Source organism: Anopheles ziemanni, chromosome 3 (genome assembly GCF_943734765.1).
Source record: "Anopheles ziemanni chromosome 3, idAnoZiCoDA_A2_x.2, whole genome shotgun sequence".
Classification (NCBI taxonomy): Eukaryota; Metazoa; Arthropoda; class Insecta; order Diptera; family Culicidae; genus Anopheles; species Anopheles ziemanni.
Genome location: NC_080706.1, coordinates 60,183,457 through 60,201,839, shown reverse-complemented (window position 1 = coordinate 60,201,839; position 18,383 = coordinate 60,183,457). Strand labels below are relative to the sequence as shown.

General features: G+C 46.4%; 1 long non-coding RNA gene across 2 annotated transcripts in view; it reads left to right on the top strand.

Moving 5' to 3' along the window:
- The first annotated feature begins 2,500 nt into the window (after nucleotides 1-2,500).
- The window catches only part of LOC131288622 (uncharacterized), a 29,894-nt gene continuing 14,011 nt past the window's right edge, over nucleotides 2,501-18,383 (top strand). The window contains exons 1-2 of one of the 2 annotated variants that reach the window (XR_009189267.1): nucleotides 2,501-3,053; nucleotides 6,714-6,848. This is a non-coding gene — a long non-coding RNA (uncharacterized LOC131288622). Of the gene's footprint in view, nucleotides 3,175-6,713; nucleotides 6,849-18,383 lie in introns of both variants that reach the window. The other variant, XR_009189266.1, reaches the window with a different exon arrangement.

Below are 18,383 nucleotides of genomic sequence, written 5' to 3'. Positions count from 1 at the left end.
TACGCTAATGTTTGTAGACTGGATTGTTGTACAAATGCCCAACCGTCATATCAGCACGCTTCAGGTGGTACAAGGCGCTGGAGCAAACAGTGTCCTCCGGGCGAGTAGGTCCCAGTTTAACAAACGAAGCCATTTTTAGGTTTTGCCCCGCTGGCCATTTGGCTGTTGAAGACGAGGAAGTAGCAAAATCGTGGTCACAAAACTGGCATGTTTACCCAATGAAAGGACTAATTACATGTATCTCATATGGCAATAAATTCAAACTGTTGTTCCATCGGTTGCCATCTAATCACTGTTTACAACGTACGTATGGCACATTTAGATGGTTTTCGAACCATCAAAGAACGACCATAAATTTTTCATACACCCAAGAAACTAATACCATAAAAACATCTCCTCAGGATAATCAGCATTTTGTGCCGCTTTTATACCTGTGCCAAGGCAAAACAAACAAGGATAAAGGAACCACAGCGAGCACACAACACCAGCTCTAAAACTATTGTACAGGAAGAAATAGATTTTTTATCTTGCAAGATATCCAGAGATGTAAAGTAAGGATGCAGAAGATAGCAAGCTCCATAGAACCCATACGCTCCTTAGCAAACCCCTCAAAGCAAATCTTTACCTAATCATTTCAAAACCACAATATATTTAAGAATTTGGATTGGTAACAATCATGTGATACTGATAATAAAAGGTGCTTAAAAATGGTGTGAGCAAAAAGAAGCTACATTGGAGGCACATTGTTTACTGTACTAAGCATTTGACCAACCCGAATTTCCACCAGTCCTTAGACAGAATCCAAAAGTCCTTTTGCTATCTGTCTCACATATGCCCAGCGGTCCTTGCACTGCGTTCGTCTCCCACGTATTTGGGAAAGTGTCTTGTGCAAAACTTTATCTTTCATTTTGCAGGCTTGATCATAAGTTCATTACTCTTCATCTAAAAGCGTTGTTTGTACGGGCCAGACTGGGGGCATCACTAGGATGCAACACGCCTCACCCAGACAACCAGACAGAATTTCTTTAAGCCACGCCAAACCACACATGCGCCTGTGCCCAAAGCGTGCACCTTTATGGGCCATGATGCAAGGCTGTTGGTATGGCTTGAAAGGAAAATTATTTCCCTTCGAAGGAATATTGCAATTGAGTAGGTTTGGAAGTCGTAGTCTGGAGAATTGCAAGCTTTTCCAGTCACCATACACCATGTGCGGCGTACGATGCACATGTGAGATGCATTGAAAAGGTGCACTTTGAGAAGAAGATGCTGCTTGGGGGAGAGCGGATCCAAGAAGCAACGTGTTCGAATGTTTACTCAAAGTTTTTAATCAAAGATAGACATGCCAGTGCTCTCGAGTTGCCTCGACAGGTTGCCAGCGGAATAGTGACGCGTATAAAGTCGACTATACTCTCATGCTCGGCGTCAAAGTTCAGAAGGAATGATGGAAAACATTTTATTTTTACGGTAAAATATTTTTAATAGATCGCAAGTTTAAATCATACACATCTTCAGGTGCAGCGGAATCTGCAACATTTCCTCACGATTTTTCGATGGTCTGTACTAAATTTGAAAATTTTATAATTTACTTGGTTGTTTTATAATAAATTAGATAGTATACAAATAACAGTGCAACAATCTTCTGGGAGGAAAAATACTTGAAATTCATCCGTTTGTCACTCGTGTTGGACCATATAGTTCCATGAAATGCCCAAAGATGCGTCGAATGCGAGGCCCTCTGTAGAGGATCGCCCGGCATATGCGTTTCCCAGGCAGGGACGACGCCTGCATAAGGATGTGCAGCAAGTGATGCACATGCTTCAGCGCTATTACCGTTGTCGATGGTGGCGTTTGAGTTATGGGCTGACAAACGATGGAAACAGATGCGACGAGCCGTACTTGGCTGCAGAGTGAGCGAGTCGGAAGCAGTCGAGGAACAGGGAACGGAGCAAACTCGTTCTGTCAACCTTGCGTCGTGCGTGTGAGAGAGAGGAGCGCTAGCGTTGTACTCGTTTCTGGCAACGTCCCGCACCTTGCGCACTACACACGTACGAACATCGTTTAGTTTCTTCGATTCTCTTTCTCGAGGTCTGTTGACGCCGTTCTCCTATGCTCTCTGGTCAACGTTTCCATTGCTTTCTGTATCGCTCCGCATGTTCCATCTTATTCGTGGAGAATATTCACCTACAAGATGCTATTGAGGTTGTGTTGGTGAAGCGTGCGCCCAGTGGACGATAGTGTGCGTGTCGTAGCTGAAACTCTCTCCAACTGTTCCCATCCTTTTTACTCTCGCACACCCTCGCTCACTCACTCCCTTGGTTCAACCCGTTTGACAGATGCTTCTCTCTTCGTGCAAGCAGAGCTAGGGGAGCGTTGGAGTACGTGCGATTTGTTCCGCTCAGTTCAATGTTTACTACGTTCGCGAACGGTTGGCAGGTCTGAAACCGCGTACGTTTGACACTTGAGAATTTTCTTTTGGGCGACAAACCCTTCCCGATGGGACGGGTACAGTGATTTACCTCTTCGGCGACCCATTTAGCGTCATCCTTTCCCATTCAGTGTGCACGGTCTGTCCAGCAAAACGTATCGCTTCGAATCCCAGTATGAAGTGGCAAGCCGATTGAAAGTGGTTCGAGGTCAGGCGAGAGTGTTGTGTGTACAGCGTGTGGATTTCGCGCTGTCTGACAAAGAAGAATAGCCCGTACGAGGCGACACGAAACGCTGTGAGAGTGTGCGATGGTAGCGGGTTGTGTACGAGTTAGTGAAAAACACGGCGCCCAGTTGTAGCAAAGTTAAAGGGTGGAAAAGTGCTGTGATCAATCCGCCGACGGTTTCCATCGTTTCGGAGTACGCATGCACTGACGGTTTCCCCCGACGCGGCACGTACACATAGGCAAACGAGCTGGTGTGCGGAGTGTGTCGGCGTCGACGATCAGAACGTTTTGCTGCTCTCCTGGCGAACGAGGAAAGAAGAACGCGAGCTGTGCACGGATCAGGCAAAGAATAATGGTATCCAGCGGTACATGCGTGTGCTGAGACGGAACGAAAACGAAAAGGTACGTTCCTTCTCCTTCGACACGGGCAAAACACGAAACTGTGCATCAATCATATCCACCTAAAAAGTACACTCCGTTAGGGCACTGTGATAACCGAGGGGACGAAGATTTTCCGCAAATGGTATGTTTTTCCTCACACGCTTTCTTTCCCTCGTGCATTGTCTCGCGTGTGCGTTGGTGTTGTAGCCTGTAATAGTGTACGAGTGTTCATGTGTGTATGCGGTGAAAAACGGCATTTATAAAAGAGCATCGTGAAAATCGTACGCTCCTCGATGTAATGTCAACAAAGCACACGAAAATCTGCCATACCAAAACAACACAACACCCTCTTGGCGTTAAAAGTGAGTTTGTGTCTAATTTCCCTCAAGCCGATGGAAGCAAAAATTCAGACAGAAAGGTCGATGGAAAACCTTCTTGAAAGATAGTCCATGCTGCGTGGAGTACACCATCCTCTGTCGCTATAAAACGGGCTAAAAGCATGTGTTTTAATGTAGTTTTATTTCACCAAACCATCATGATCTTTTTTACCATCGACGTTCTCTGGGCCACGCTGCAGAACGATGGTGCCCATTTGGCGAAGATGTTCGTGGCGTGTTTAATTATGCGCAAAACCCGAAATCGATTTATTGATAGGGTTTTTGGTGAATGATTTTATGATGGAAACTTTAGTAGCTGTAGCCAACGGCTACTGACGTCCACCGGGGTCGCTTAAAGTGGATCTTTAATGCATGGACCAAGTGGACCGCTCCATTTCCGTACTGGCTGAAAATAGCACCAATCCTAGGGGCAATTTATATTACGGCTGCCTGTTTTCTGCTACCCTTTTTCTAGCGCAATCGCTTTAAAGATATCTCTACTAATGGATCGACTACCCTTCATAGAATTAAAACCAACAAGAATGCATGAGATATGTAAACTCATGTTTTGTTTTTAACTCTTTAAGCATTTGGTAAAACATCTTTAACTCCCATACAAAATTGGTTTGGCTACATTAAACCAAAACCAAAAAATTATGTCCAGTATAATTTATTTTTTTCGAAAGCCAAATTAATCCTCTTTTTTTTAATTTCCACACCCTTAACCTGAAATGCACCACAAACGTTTAATGACGCCGTTTCCCAAATACTGGAAATGCAAATGAATTCTTTGAACTCGAAGTAGCACCCACCACCGGAACTTACGATCTCCCATAACCCTTCGCCCGTTTCTATGATTTTGCCACATCGAACCCCAGCAACGAGACGGCAGCGCGGTGCATAGTCGCAAAAATGGAAACAAAAAGCACTGCAACACGAGCACATCCTTTATTTTATGGGTTTTCTGCATTTTCTCATTGGTTCCAATGCACACGAAAACAAAGAAATACAAAAAAAAAACTGGAATGAATAATGTAGGATGAAAAAAATGCACTAGCACCACAAAATATGCCCTCAATGTCGCAGAGTCGCCATTGTCGGGCGGATTCTGGCTTCCTGAAGGCGAAATCGCCCGCGCCGAAGGATGTCTATCGGGCCACACTGTCGACGGTTCTTCGTTTGGTGGCAATCAGCATCAGCAATGCATAAATATTCATAGCAAGGTATATGGTAACATTACCATGCCAAAAGCCGTGCCATGCCGACCGGCAGAAAGCATGCAGAAGGACACTCAGTTTGATGGGCGAAAAGTTGCAAATACATTGATGGAAATATTCTCGTCCAATGCACTTTTATTCCACTCGTGGATTGACGCCATGAACCACGATTAGGGCAGAAAAAATGATGAAAAAAGAACCAAATTTCACTGAAACATGATTCTTTTGCATCGCGGACAAGTTCTTACTTACTTACGCTACCACACATCAGGAATAAAGAGATGCTCAAATCAATTGGTTCATTTGACGCCATTATTTTAACGTTCTCATTCTTATGCCACGGTTCGAACGGTTCGAACATTTGGATGAGTTTCGCCAATGGCATTCCCGAATCCTTTGAACATTCCGTGGCGTTCAATCTTGGCCAATCGTCAATTGCCTAATCGAGGATCAATACCGTCAATTCAGCGGCACGAAACGTGCATTCGCGGTTGTTACACCCCCTGCTCGTTCATACATTTAAAATTCAAATTATTTTAATTCGGTTTGAATTTTCCGCCTCTCTGGATGCCTGTTTTGCGTACCAATTGTACTTCGAGTCACGAATGCCATCGAACATGGAAAGTCATAAAAAAGAAGTCTGAAAGTAACTAACAGTATTCCATGCAAATATGTTTTCAATCCTGCTCAGATTATTTCTTGTCGACTTTAGAAGCCGTGTTAGTATTTGATGAGAGTCAAACGATCTCGAGTTTCAATTGAATTGTAAAGCTTACTGAAATGATCTGCTTCAGTTTATTTCACAGTTTTATGCGCGTAATTGATAGGCAACTTTAAAACGAATTTGTTTTTCACGGACACAATATATACAGATTGTAACTTATATATTTGTTTGAATATATGTCATTGTTAACATGCTACAAATAATGTCCCTGGTTGCTCAATGCAAATGATCGTCTTGTTCGTCCCACGAAGAAACAAACTTTACACTACGTTTATTTATTCCAATATTATTTATCTCACGCTCGACGCGATGGTAATCTCACTTTCATCCAACGGACGGGAGTCATCGTGCTAATAACGTACTATCGGGGCAATCAGCAGCAGCGGAGAACCAGGCTGGTAGGAGAAAAATTCCTAGCAAAACCGTCGGTTTCGCCGGCGGAAAACCGCGGAAACCTTGTTTGTTTGCCGTTATTCTCGCCGGGGCATCTTTATAAATAGATGTGCACCATTGGCCATTCGTTTAAATCATGCCCGTCAAATAATAATCTCGGATTTTTCTTTGTTGGAAAATCAAGAGGGAAAATTAATAGCTGCTTGAAGGAATGTAGACGCAGCAGTGATAACCGTAATAATATTAAGAAAGCACATACTCACACACAAAGTTATTGAAAATTGTGAGAAAGTTTTTGAAAAACCACTTTGGTGTTCACCAGATACACAAACACATGAAGAAACTGGGTGTTGAAATTGCTTGGAAAATTGTATCAAAGAAAACCTGTGACGAGAGTGCATTTTTGTTTTGGGAAAACCACCAAAAAACCCGATCGTCAAATGTTGACTTGCTAAACATGAGGAATAACTTTACCAGGGCGCGTGAACGGAATGAGTTTATTTGTTATTGTTTTAGCCGTGTTTCATGTTTCCTTTCTCTGTCTTTCGCGCCCGATTTTTCCTCTAAACTAGAAATTAAAGCCTGACACAGGCGGAGGCCGGACGTTGCGCAGAACTGACGCTAAACGCACTGGCATTAAAAGTAACAAAACAAAAGGGAAAAATAAAAACCATTGCCTCCCACATTCCGCCATCGAAACGCGGGGGAAGCAAGCATGATCGTAGGGCGTTTGGAAAAGGTGTAGTGCTTCAGCATCCACCCACGTTCAACATTCCACCCGCTTGACGGAACGAAAATTTAACGAGCACAAATTTACAGTTCTAATGAGCTGGACTAATTTTTCAACCCTTTTTCCGTTTCGAAAGTAGTTAGAGCTCGTCGTGTTTGGTGGTGCGTTTTCATTCAACTATTGCTCCTTTTCACCCACACACACTCTCTCTTTCTCTCGCTCCGTTCTGTCTCTTTCCAGTTCCGGAAAAGTCACTTAACCGAAGAGTGTAGGGTGTCGTGAGCTAGCTCGTCGTTGAACCGACCAATTCCGGTTCATGTTTGCGAAATTTGGCAAACGGTGAAAGTATCTACTGTGGATCTTCGACTGCAAGAGGTAAGTTCCGTTGAAAATATTTGATTTAGGGTGGAATTTTCATTACTCCATGACCGAAACATTGACGCATCCTGTTGAATATTAAACGAAACCAAATATCTGTTACCAAAAACGCTTGCGTGACATATTATTCGACGTTAGAACGCGACTATTTTGATATCGATAGGGTTCAATCATTCACGCTCGAATTTTCAACTCGAACCCACCGGCAAAGTTAATTAGGGGGATTTGTTTTTTTTTTTTTTTTGGTAAATGCCTTTACCTATCGAGCACCACCTAATTAAATCAACACGATCCGCGTGCTCGAGTGTCGCTGGTGCGCGGGAGGGGATTCCGAGAAAAAGGATGTGGACCAACGTCGACCGATTTCTCATCTCATTAGCGAAACATCTTTTCCCGGCTGGTGATCCACGTCCTGGGGGTTTCCCTCCGAACGCAGGAAGAAGGAAACGGAAATTTACCCCGATTCACAAGAATGCAAACAAGGCCCGACCATTGGCAATATCCGCCACTCCCCGCGGTACCGGGAAGATACAATACTTTTGCGCACGCGAAGAGCATCAGTTCCGGTGGCTCCACCGTCATGGCAATTCTCGTTCGGTATGGTTGTGTGCGTGTTACTGTAACCAATCGGTGGTTTTGCCGGATTGAAAAGTACTACGGACATCATAAGACGAACAACAGGGCATCTTCTGAAGGTGTTATTGACATTTTCGTGCTTGAAATAAATGAGCGATGCTAATGAATACTCGCTTATGATTTTATAAACATTTTCAACTGCTTATTGCAAATGCGCATAAACTTTTTTGCAGAATTGCATAAACTTTAATTGAGTAAAGTTATTTAAATTTGAGTTGTGCAAAAACATGAATCAGTTTCGCAATAGATTGTTCTGCAAACTTATCAATGTATATCTATATATCGACTGTGAGGCACGGGCTCGACCCATGCAGCTCCAGCTTCGAATGGATCGGCGATTTCACGGAATTCCAAGGCACACCAAGCAGAAGCCGTCTGGTCCCGGTCAGTTAGGATCGCCTTCACATCGAACGGTCAACTTCAGGGTGGACGGAGTCGATCCTCACATTTCTACGAAGCGATTCGCGTGAAGATCGTCAGATGCTGATATCATAAATTTTCTCCAATTCTTTTGGCTTTGTTTGTTTTTCCCTTGTTCTCTCGCTACTTCCTTTCCCACTTCGTGCCCGGTACGAACATTATGCTGCCTGTCTGCCTTTCATGCCATTTATGTTGTTCTCGTTCATCTTCTCCTTTTCCACTTATTGCTCGTTTCTTGAAGAATTCGATTAGCAAAACCGATGATAAAACGGATCGTAAACAGCGTGGTCAACGCAATGCTTTGAGAAAGGAAGGGGAGTGGTTCCGTTTCGCCATCTTTTATGCAAGCCAATGAGTCCCTGATCGATCCTGCCTGCATCGCGCCCCTGCTGGACTGCAGATGTTGCGGTGGTCACTACTGCATACGATATGGCACGATTTCTGGTGCGCTTTCGTTCGGGAGCGGTTCGGGAATATGCTTTTTTTTTGCAATGCTCGTGGAAGTGGCAGTGGTTGCCACCTTTTAAGCTGAAGGAATGAGAAACGTCTTTAGGTTATTGATTTTACTGTGGGGTTGTAGGAGAGAGAGAATCTGCACTGCACTGAAAGATACTATAAAGGAAAATTAATTAGTTCGTCATACTGGCAAGGCATAAGTTGATTCCGCTGTTGATATTTTTTATGGTTCTTAATTAAGGGGTTAAATTGGCGGTTTTTGCTATAACTAGGCGCAAAATAACGAGATGAATTAAAAATAAAATTTTATCCTATTTATGCGTCCTAAAAAATAAAGTACAATAGGAAACTAGCGCGAACCTAAAAAAATAATCTTTTTGAGGTTAGGTCGTAATATGTCAAAGTAAAATGTCACTTTTGAAGCTCACGGAAAGGCATGGCATAACTTTCAGAACTTCCAGTTGAATCGATGATTGATGTTTGGAAAGCACGCACGCTGGAGTCCTCAGAGAACTATGGGTGTGTGCGGTTGACCGAATGTTTGCACTACTCTGCTTTTTGGCCAGACCCGTCGAACGAATTTTCATCCGGTTGCATCAAAAATCGAACGGAGCTCGCCTGGTTCAAGCTAATTTAGAAAGTTCAACATCGCAGATACTCTACGCAAGATTGAAACACTCGTGCAATTTTGCGCAATCATTACCCATTGAGCCGACGGTGTGTGTGTGTGCTAGTGGTTGGTTGATGCCAGCGATGAAGGTTGCATTTTTCTCGTTTTCCCCCAATTTACATATCGGGCGGTCGCACGGGCAGCTCGTTTCACCGGAAAGTTACACCGAAAACATCAACCAACTGCGCCAAGGGCTTGCCACGGCAGAAGATTGTGCGGCTTCCTCCGATTGTCGTTCCTCTCGATCAGGGCTCGTCAAACTCTAACCCCCAGGGCTTGATTCAGCAGTTTATAAAATGAATACATCGTAAAACGACTAAACTGATAAACTAGCTATGACTAAACTGAAAATAGTACACAACCATATTTGTAAATCCCAAAAAAAGCATTGTTTTTTTTTGCAAACCATTCTTTGCCGTATCCAGTAGGCTGGGGTTTACCAACCCCTGTTGAGGACCATCAACGCAACGGGCGAGGAAGTGGGGGGCAAAGAAGACGCCAACATGATTGCGGTATTTCGAGTCCCTCGGCTTCACGCTGCATCCGCTCGCGAGCATGACATGATGATGGAGTATGCAAAAGAAACGAAACAAATGAACGATTTCTGATGCCCCATCCTCCGTCCTGGAAGCACTTCTCCAGACATCGTTTCCCAATGGGGCTGAGTGGGCTGGAAGGGGGAAGGGCAGCGTGCTGAAGAAATCTCCCCGCAAGAGGAGAAACAAGTCGACTGAGGCCGGTCACCTTCCTGAGGGGCGAGTTTAAGGTTCCTATTTGTTTGTTTTCCTGCCGAGTGAACAACTTGAGGTGCCTTCGCACGCTGGCCGGAATGGGAACGGCGAAAATCAGGCCTCACAGCTTTAAAAAAAAAACGGAAAGAAAAACCCACAAACCAAGGGTATGGACAAGGAGGGGTATCGGAAAGATCCAACAACTCACCTCGTGAGGCGAACATGTTTACGAATTTCAAGTAATTCTGTGCGCATATACTGCAAGGCTGCTTCTCAAGATGCCAACGAACGATAGGAGAAGAAACCTCCGGATCGGTTGTGTGAGCCGCTCCCAAAATCGGAGGCTAACAAACGGAAGCCCCCTTCCCCACGCTCGAGGGAATGAGTGGAGGGGTGAGGTTGAAGAGACCAACAGTGCGAAGTATAACCACCATTCGAACGATCATTTAGGCAATTATTCGGAAGCACAACGGCAATTATTTGCCGAGTTTATTGTTATCTTTAATACGCGAGTTAGTTAAATATTGATTTTGTGCTTTTCACGCGCCATGGCCCATTCGCGGCGTACCATCGCGTTGAGTCATCTTCTTTCGGGTTCCTGCTCAACCGGTAACTGGGTAGTATTGGGTTGAACGGAACGGCACAGCAGTGCTAATGAGTTGGTGGGGGAAAAGAATGTTCTGTCGGTGCAAAACATTTTCTTCTTCAAAATAATCTCCTGCGTTCATAAACGCGTATGTGAGTTTGTTTTTCCGTGATGTGATGGACATCATATGAAATAAACGACTTGGTTTGATATTTGATAGGAATGAACAGGAAAGTTGACCAAATATTACACTTTATGGTAGATCCGTCTGATGGCTTTTCGTATGAAAAAAAAGTGACGTTATCGACCTTATAAATAAAAAGAAGTAGTTGAGTTGCGAAGAAAAACATCATCGGTACCGTACTAGCTAAAGTAAAGGAAAATTCATTGCATCGCTGCAAATCCGCCTCTCTCTCTCGCCTCGTTAACTTCTAGGACGGCCCACCCCGCGCCATAAATACTTCATTTGCCAAATTATCTTTGCCGAACCGTTTGTTTTATTTGCAAACAGGGCACGACACATAAAAACAATAATTATATGCACACGTACACAAACACAAGCGCGCGCGCGCACACACCATGTGCAGCATGCTTATCATCACCTCATTCATTTGGCGTTTTCATCCCCTCTTCGAGCCTGGCTAGCGTCCAGTTTCCGTGCGGCTCGTGCAGGTCCATGTAAGGGATTCCTTCCCTTTTCCATCGGAGTGCAATGCAGCTCCAGGACGCGAAACATAGTGTGGAACGAAACGGAGTTCGAAGCAAATGTGTGGTTGCTTGGGAAAGGAGTTTAAAAAAAGGGAACCTGCAAATTATTTGCGGATTTCCATCCATCGTCCCATTTTGTGTGTGGTTCGCGTATATTTTTTGCTGTTGGTTTTTTTTTTGTTAATGTTGAAAACCCGATGAAGTAGTTTTCCTCCTGCTTTGAGCGATGCGAGCACTTGCAAGGCTGGCACTGCACTTGCCAGCAACGAGCCGTGCACCGCCTACCAATCGGTGCACATTTGGCGTTGATGGACGTAAAAGGGGCTCTTTCAACAATCGATCCTTAACAAGGATCTCTTTTACCTCGGGGGTGATTGGTGTTTGGTGCTTCCTCCACCGTGGTGGTTAACTGTTTTCTTTTATGTTTAGGTTCACTCACAATGGACAGAAAAGTATCGCGATCGTGAAGGAGGGTACGAAATCTACTACATATTGTTGATATTTTCTGTTAATTTTTTTTCAACTGGATCTTTTCATTATTTTTTCGATATGAGTGTGATCTGTTTAATTTTTTTTTCAAAATTGAAAATCATCGATGTTTTTCGTGGTCAATCGAACGGTTTGTCGACTGTACATCAGGGATTTAGCTTAAAACATTCCATAACAAACAAAGGAGACAGTTCTCCTATTTAAGAAATGTAAATGTAATTCTTAATTTAATTCGGCGACCTTTTTGTTGAAGGATAGATATTTTAAATTGTTATAGAGAGCATGTAAGGATTTCTCTTGCCTGGTGTTGGAGGAAGCCGAGTGTATCGGGTAGAGGGAAAGACATTTGTGAACTCTTCCACTGTCTGTTTAAGTGCAAAATAATTTGTACAATATTAATGTTGCAATATCAATGGTCGTTTCTATTTTAAACAATAACGGTCAGGGCTGATCTTCGTCGCTCTCTGCTCGCCGCGGACATGCTCTCTAACCTAAACCCGATTCGAAGTTAATCTAGCTCAAACAGATCCAAATTGTCCGTATCCGAGCCGGGATCAGACTGAAAGATGGCGTATCTGAAACCCCAGGGAAGCATTACACGGCCAGGGGATGACGACCGACGAGGGCGAACGGCGTACGAATCGCGCTAACGATCCATTTCAACGCATCTGCCTCGCGGACTTCTCGCTTGTTTTGTTTATGCCTGCCCACATAAACACACACACACACACGCGCGCGTATGAAGAAAAGCCACACACTGCGGTGGTTTGGTGGGGCATGCAATCGCTTCTCACTCCAATTTTATCCCCCTCCCCTTCCCCGCCTTCCTGCGGTGCCGTCACACGGAGCTGGCGGCTCGGGACGAGATTTCATTTCGCAGATCGCGAAACCGGGGCGCAAAACCCCGGGACCGCGTGTAGTGCGATGGTGGTGGCACGCCTGTGGTGCGAACGAACGCCAGCGTGAGTCCGAGCATACGAGGCGCGATAACATGGCTGGCTGGCCCTGTGCTGCTTGGTGCTTGTTTATGCTGATGATGTTGCTGATGATGCTCTTGATCGAGCACACGTCGTCGTCGTCGTCGTCGTCGTCGTCGTCGTCGTGGTCGTGGTCGAACCGTTTCCGGGGCCCCCTTTCGTCGGATGCTCGCGGATCGCCGATAGAAAATGCTAAAAACAAACGACGTGTAATGTTTGCATTACTCATTCATTCCTCCAGCGCCCCTCTCCTCGTGCTCTTCGGCGCGTTCAGCTTCGAACACGTTCGCCTCGGCGATCACGCTGTCACTTCCAGGGTTGGCAATGCGTGGCTAACAGTGTCTTCATCTGCTCCCCCCCACCACACCCAGGCCAGGGAGTGTCTTCTTTTAGCAACGGCACCGCGATCCATCCTGCCGTTTGCTGCTGCGAGCACGGGATGATCAGTCGATGAAAAATTAGCATCAAATCAACTGTGAAGAGAATAATGTACCCGATCGTGGCTGGACTATCACTACCGTGCCTAATGGTGGGTAGTTTTCCGAATAGCTGAGATTCGTGCATTCTTAGCGCACGGGGTTTCTACCTTTTTTTTTCCTTCACTGTTGCTTCTTTTAAATTTCTTCATCACTCGGCGCCCCTCGGCCGCGCACCATCGAAGGTTTATTTTTCATCCAAAGCTAGCAAATCAATCGTCCCAACTCAATGTGTGTGATAGGAAAAAAACCCAACCCCGGTACCGATCATCATTTCATTCGCATAGAATGAACACATAGTTGTCATAATATTTGATCATAACTCTCGCCAACTTCTCCGGCGCGATTGTTCCATCCCAAAGGCGAGCTTCTGCAGCGTCCACCAGCACCTGAATGCGTGAATAAGTTAATAAACGAGTGTCATTTATCAGCGAGCGTAAAAAAAGTGAAGCATTGAAACAGAGATACATGATACGGGAATAGCTAAAAGAAATGATAAATATAACAGAAAACGATGCACATCGCGATTGAAACGAAGGAGCGATAGAGAATGAATGAAAGAATGAAAGATGTACGACACATGCTGGCTTTAAACGAGCCTCGGAACGCGCGGGAGTCAAAGGGCACGATTACAGTTTGAGTTATTTTTCAAAGGTGTACAAGGTGTGCATGCACCATCCATTTGTCTCACAACATGGCCGGAGAAGGAAGGAGGAAAACGAGTGAAAAAACAATCCTACGATTGGACCGACGTAGCCAGCATGTTGAAGGGGGGTGCCAGGAAATTTGTCCCGTTTCCTCCGGGACTCCCCGGGGGCCGCTTGGGAAGGTAAACGACGCTAAATGGTGCATACCGATCCGGCAGTCAGGTACACACCATCGTCCGTTTCATGGCTGGACCCCCCTTCGTGGATTCTGTATGGAGCTTCGTACCTCCTGCCCTTCAATGGGCCTGTACTGTGTCAGTTAATGAATTTCAAACCCATCATACGCTGCAGAAATGCATCGCTTCGTTCTGGTGAGGTGTAAAATATGAACCATGATCCTTTTTTGACCATGGAAGGATGGCTGTGGCGAAACACAGGTAGTTCAGAAAACGGATACGGGTTCCTTGTGCTTCCTTTCGTGCACACGAACATGGATGCAGGATTCACTGACCGCTTGACTGGCGACGCCTCGGTTGTATTACCAGAAACTTATTACTCTCGCACTGGAGTATTGGATGAACCCAGCCGGGAGTAGTGGACCTCCGGTGGAACCCCATCGGGTTTGGTGCGGTAAAGTAAATAAAACAAACACGCCGTTCTTCGTGCCCAAAGCAAGCGATCCGTAGAACCATTGGAGATGGGTAAAAAAGAAGCCCTGCCCAGCCTACGGATGAAATCAGATATCCTTTAAACGCTTCTCGGAAGTTTTAAGCGAGCTAAGGCACGGGGGCAGCGGAGGAGCTAGCGGCGGGAGGCCGCATGCCGCAATGTACAACAAGCAGCGTGTCGTGTTTGAAAGACAGACATCAGACGCGAACACAGCTCACATCTCGCGTGTTCTCGTATACCCGGTTCTCTCGCGCTCTCCAGGCAGCCAACATGAACATGAACATAAACACCGCCGCCAGCGTGGCGTACGATCCTCCGGAGAATCCGGCGGCGCACCGTATCCTGCGAACCCCGAGGTGGCGTTGCGTCGGACGGCGACGACGCCACGGAACCACAAGACCCTGCCGGGCCCTCCTGCTGCGCGTGAAGTTGTTTGACTAAGTCCCGGTTGAAGCGCTCGGCGACGTCAAGAGGGCGACCAGCATAAGAAGCAGCAGTCCAATCCGTCTGCACAAGGCTACATTCTTTCGGCAAGCGACTTGTCTGCGCGTACAGGTTCTCCTTTCATTATGGTTTCCCTTCGTTTCTTCGGCCCGTCGCCTCTCGTCCGCAAAACTGCAGTCTAATGTCCCATGGTGTTCTCGGTAGTGTCAGATTTGTTTTGTTTTGATTAAATATTCATCTTTTTTTACGTACGACTCTCTGTGCGTTCCGCAACGAGCTGCTTCGAAACCTCGAGCAATTCGTTTTACTGTCACGTTGTAAAGCTGCTCTTCTGAACATTGCAAGAACCGAGATCTCCCGAGCCGATAGCTGGGAGGTTACATGCACCAAACCAATTGGACTGCGAGAGTAACCCCTTCACGGAAGTTTCGGAACATGTCGTACGAACTGGCGTTCCATTTCCCTTTTTAAGCTTCCCTTAACTCCTTCAAAAGCGAACAGTTTTATTTCTTCCTTCGGAGGGGTTTCAGTTTCAGTAAAATATCGGTGACATAAAATATCTTGAAAGTGAAATAAATTACGCACCCCGAAAATCTTGGTGGAGTTAATTTACGCTGCCTACGCAGCGAAGTTTACGGACGCGACATGTTATGATGAGATGGGTATAAATTGTTGAAAATATCGTTATTGAAATTCCTGTATTCTGATACGATCGCGAGCCATCGGTTGGGAAGCCGGCCACGGCGCGGCAATAGACGGGGCCTCCGAGGTTTCCCGGAAACCACCAGCGAGCGTGTGAGTGTTGTTGACCAGCGACGCAAACCAGCAGGAGAAAACCCGGCCGTGCTGTTCGAAATCTGATCTGTTTCGTTCGTGGCAGGGGGCAGAGGCACACATGAGGGACGCTCGATCGCGAAGGTCGATCGTAAGAAAGGTCCGAGTGGGGTGAAGGGGCAGCGGCTTTAGAAAGAAGAGAACCGTATCCTCGTAACCGTGCAACAGCGTCCGAGGTAGAGAAGGAACGAAAAAGAAAAGATCAATTGCATCCAAGACCCTGAGACTTGCGTGGGACCATTCCAGAATTTGGAACTCTACCGGCTTCCTTTTTGTTTCTTGTGTGCGTTGTATCATTGGTTTTCGTTGTGGGCAGGAATCCGGGACCACTGGTGCATCTTCACCATCGATACACATCTGGCGTCGTTCGCTCGGGCTCGAACACGCTTTGTTGGTTTTACACTCTAACCGAAACCGCTCCTTGCTGCCGCCATCATTCCCGGAGGTAAAAGATGCATCCCTGCAATGTTAAGAACCCCCTTTCTCAGTTCTTTATCTACTCGGACGCATCTTCTGGATCGATGACAAGGACTCCGGCGAGTACCGGCAGGTTTCGTGTGCAGAACACCCGATCTTCAGCGTTGAACCTAGCCCACCGTCAGGCGTTACAAGTATTTCGTGAGCTCGTGATTACCACTATCCAGCATATGGTTCGGTAAACCTGCAGGCCTAACGTGGCTCGCCGTTGAGTGTCGTGTAGTGCGCAATTTCGCTGAACCGTTGCTGCAAGAAACAGTGCCAGACTAATCGAATAGGTAATGTCACGTCCTCGGGGTGTCCCACGACAGCCCACGATGACCGTCGTCTGGTGGGCAGGTAAAAATTGAAAAGATAAACAGTACATCATCGTCTGGGTCGTCCAGGGTGTTTGCTACCGGGTGCGAGGAATGGTCGCCGCCGGATAACGGCCGATGCCTGCTAGCTAGAATAGCCAACAAAACTCCTGAGGCGTACGGAGTGCTACTCGAAAGACTCAAGGCAAGTTGTCATATTTCGCAGTCGCTTGCCCTACCGGTCACCTCGGTCCGCGTTCGACGGATAGGCGACAATACGGTGCCTGAGGGTCGTCGTGGTGCTTGCTAGCAAGAGCAACATTTGCGATTGGAAAGTGTTGATAATAGCGTTTCTACGCCAACATGGCCGACGGGCTGGAAATTCGCTGTCGTCGAAGTTGCCTGCCCGACCGCTGCTCACCTCACGGCCATCGCAGACCACGCTTTCGACCTCCGTTAACCACCACCGCACCCGGAAGGTCCCCCGCTGGGAAATGGTCGTGGTCGTCCCTTTTCGCTTTGGCGGATTCGTAAGATTTCGTTACGGCATTGGTGGAAGAGCGGACGGCAATGTTTCATCCGGAACGTAAGACAAGACGCAAGCCAACACAGAAACCCAGCGGACGACATTTTCTGTCCAAGTTGTCACCCGAATCGGGTGTTTTTGGCGACTTGGCAGACGACGACGACGACACCGCTTCGTTACCACGTTAATTAACCACGTTTGTTGGGTTCCCTTTTGCCGGCTCGTTCGCCGGGCTCGACTCCATGCCGTCCGGCTCGTTAGTTTTCGAAAAAGCGTGAGCTGCCGCTACTCTGCGGCGACTCCTTCAGCTCATTAACGCTCCCGACGCCCTAGCTGTGAGCTATCGAATTTCAGGGATCGCTCGAAATAAAACTTAAACATCCTCCCCGTCTTCGCTTCAGCGGGCTCGAAGGATGAGCCCCACCGGGGTCGTGTTTGTCCTTTCACTGCGCAATACTGTTGTTCGTAAATTATAAGGACACGAAGAACGCCACTTGGGCTTACTTTCGGCCGTTCTAAATGACTACCAGGCACGTCCCTTCAAGCGTTGGATGTTATTGGAATCTACAAAATCGTAGTCACGCTGAAGCAATACATCCATTTCGTGCGAGTTCCTTAAGCTCCAAATAAATGGCAAGGATGTATAAACTTTTCGGTGCTTTGCTTAAACTTAAAACTTCCCACCAAAGTTCTCACCAACACGGTACACGGCAACCAGCCGGTACACCAATCAACTCTAATCTGTAAACAATCAACCTGAAACCCCGCAAGAATAACTGCTGTTCCGCTGTGGCGGACCCGATGTCTGTCGCGCAGTTCACGGCAGTTCGTTTGACGTAAATCCGGTGGCTTCCAGTGAATCATGCTCTCGAAATGATGGACATGAATGGCGGCCAGCGGTGGAAAGTGGTGGACTAATCGAAAAAGTTTTCACCTTCTTGAATCGGTGCAAAGTTTGACGAAAAACACAACAGCCAATAGTCAAGAGAAACTAAAGAAATAGGGAAACCGCCTAGACTCTGCCCGGTTGCGCATGGCAAGAAAAGTTGGGGAAAAACTTTTGGTGAAACAGAAAAAAAAACTCTGGTACCTGCGAGTCGTGAAATGATGTGCAGAAGGACAACAAACCATCGCCTGGAAAGATGGAAATTGAGGAGAAGGTAAAGCAGACAAAGCAAATCCTATTTTTCTGCCCACGCAACCGGGGATAACTTATTCGCGCTGAAATCGCACGCCCCTCGGAGGGGAAAGTATTTCAAAAGAAATTATCCCCATCGCCTATCGCGCGCCTCGCCAAACTTAACCCCCTTAGCGTTTAGGGCAAAAGAAAACCCTGGCGAAAAACACATCTTGGTAGGGAAAATCACAGAGCTTGTTCATCCAACGCCAGCAACTGGCTAAATGGCAGAATGATAATGAAAGAAATCACTGCCTCCACCATGTCCTTTTGTCCGAAGGTACTCGGCCGGGGAAAACTGATCTAAAGGCAG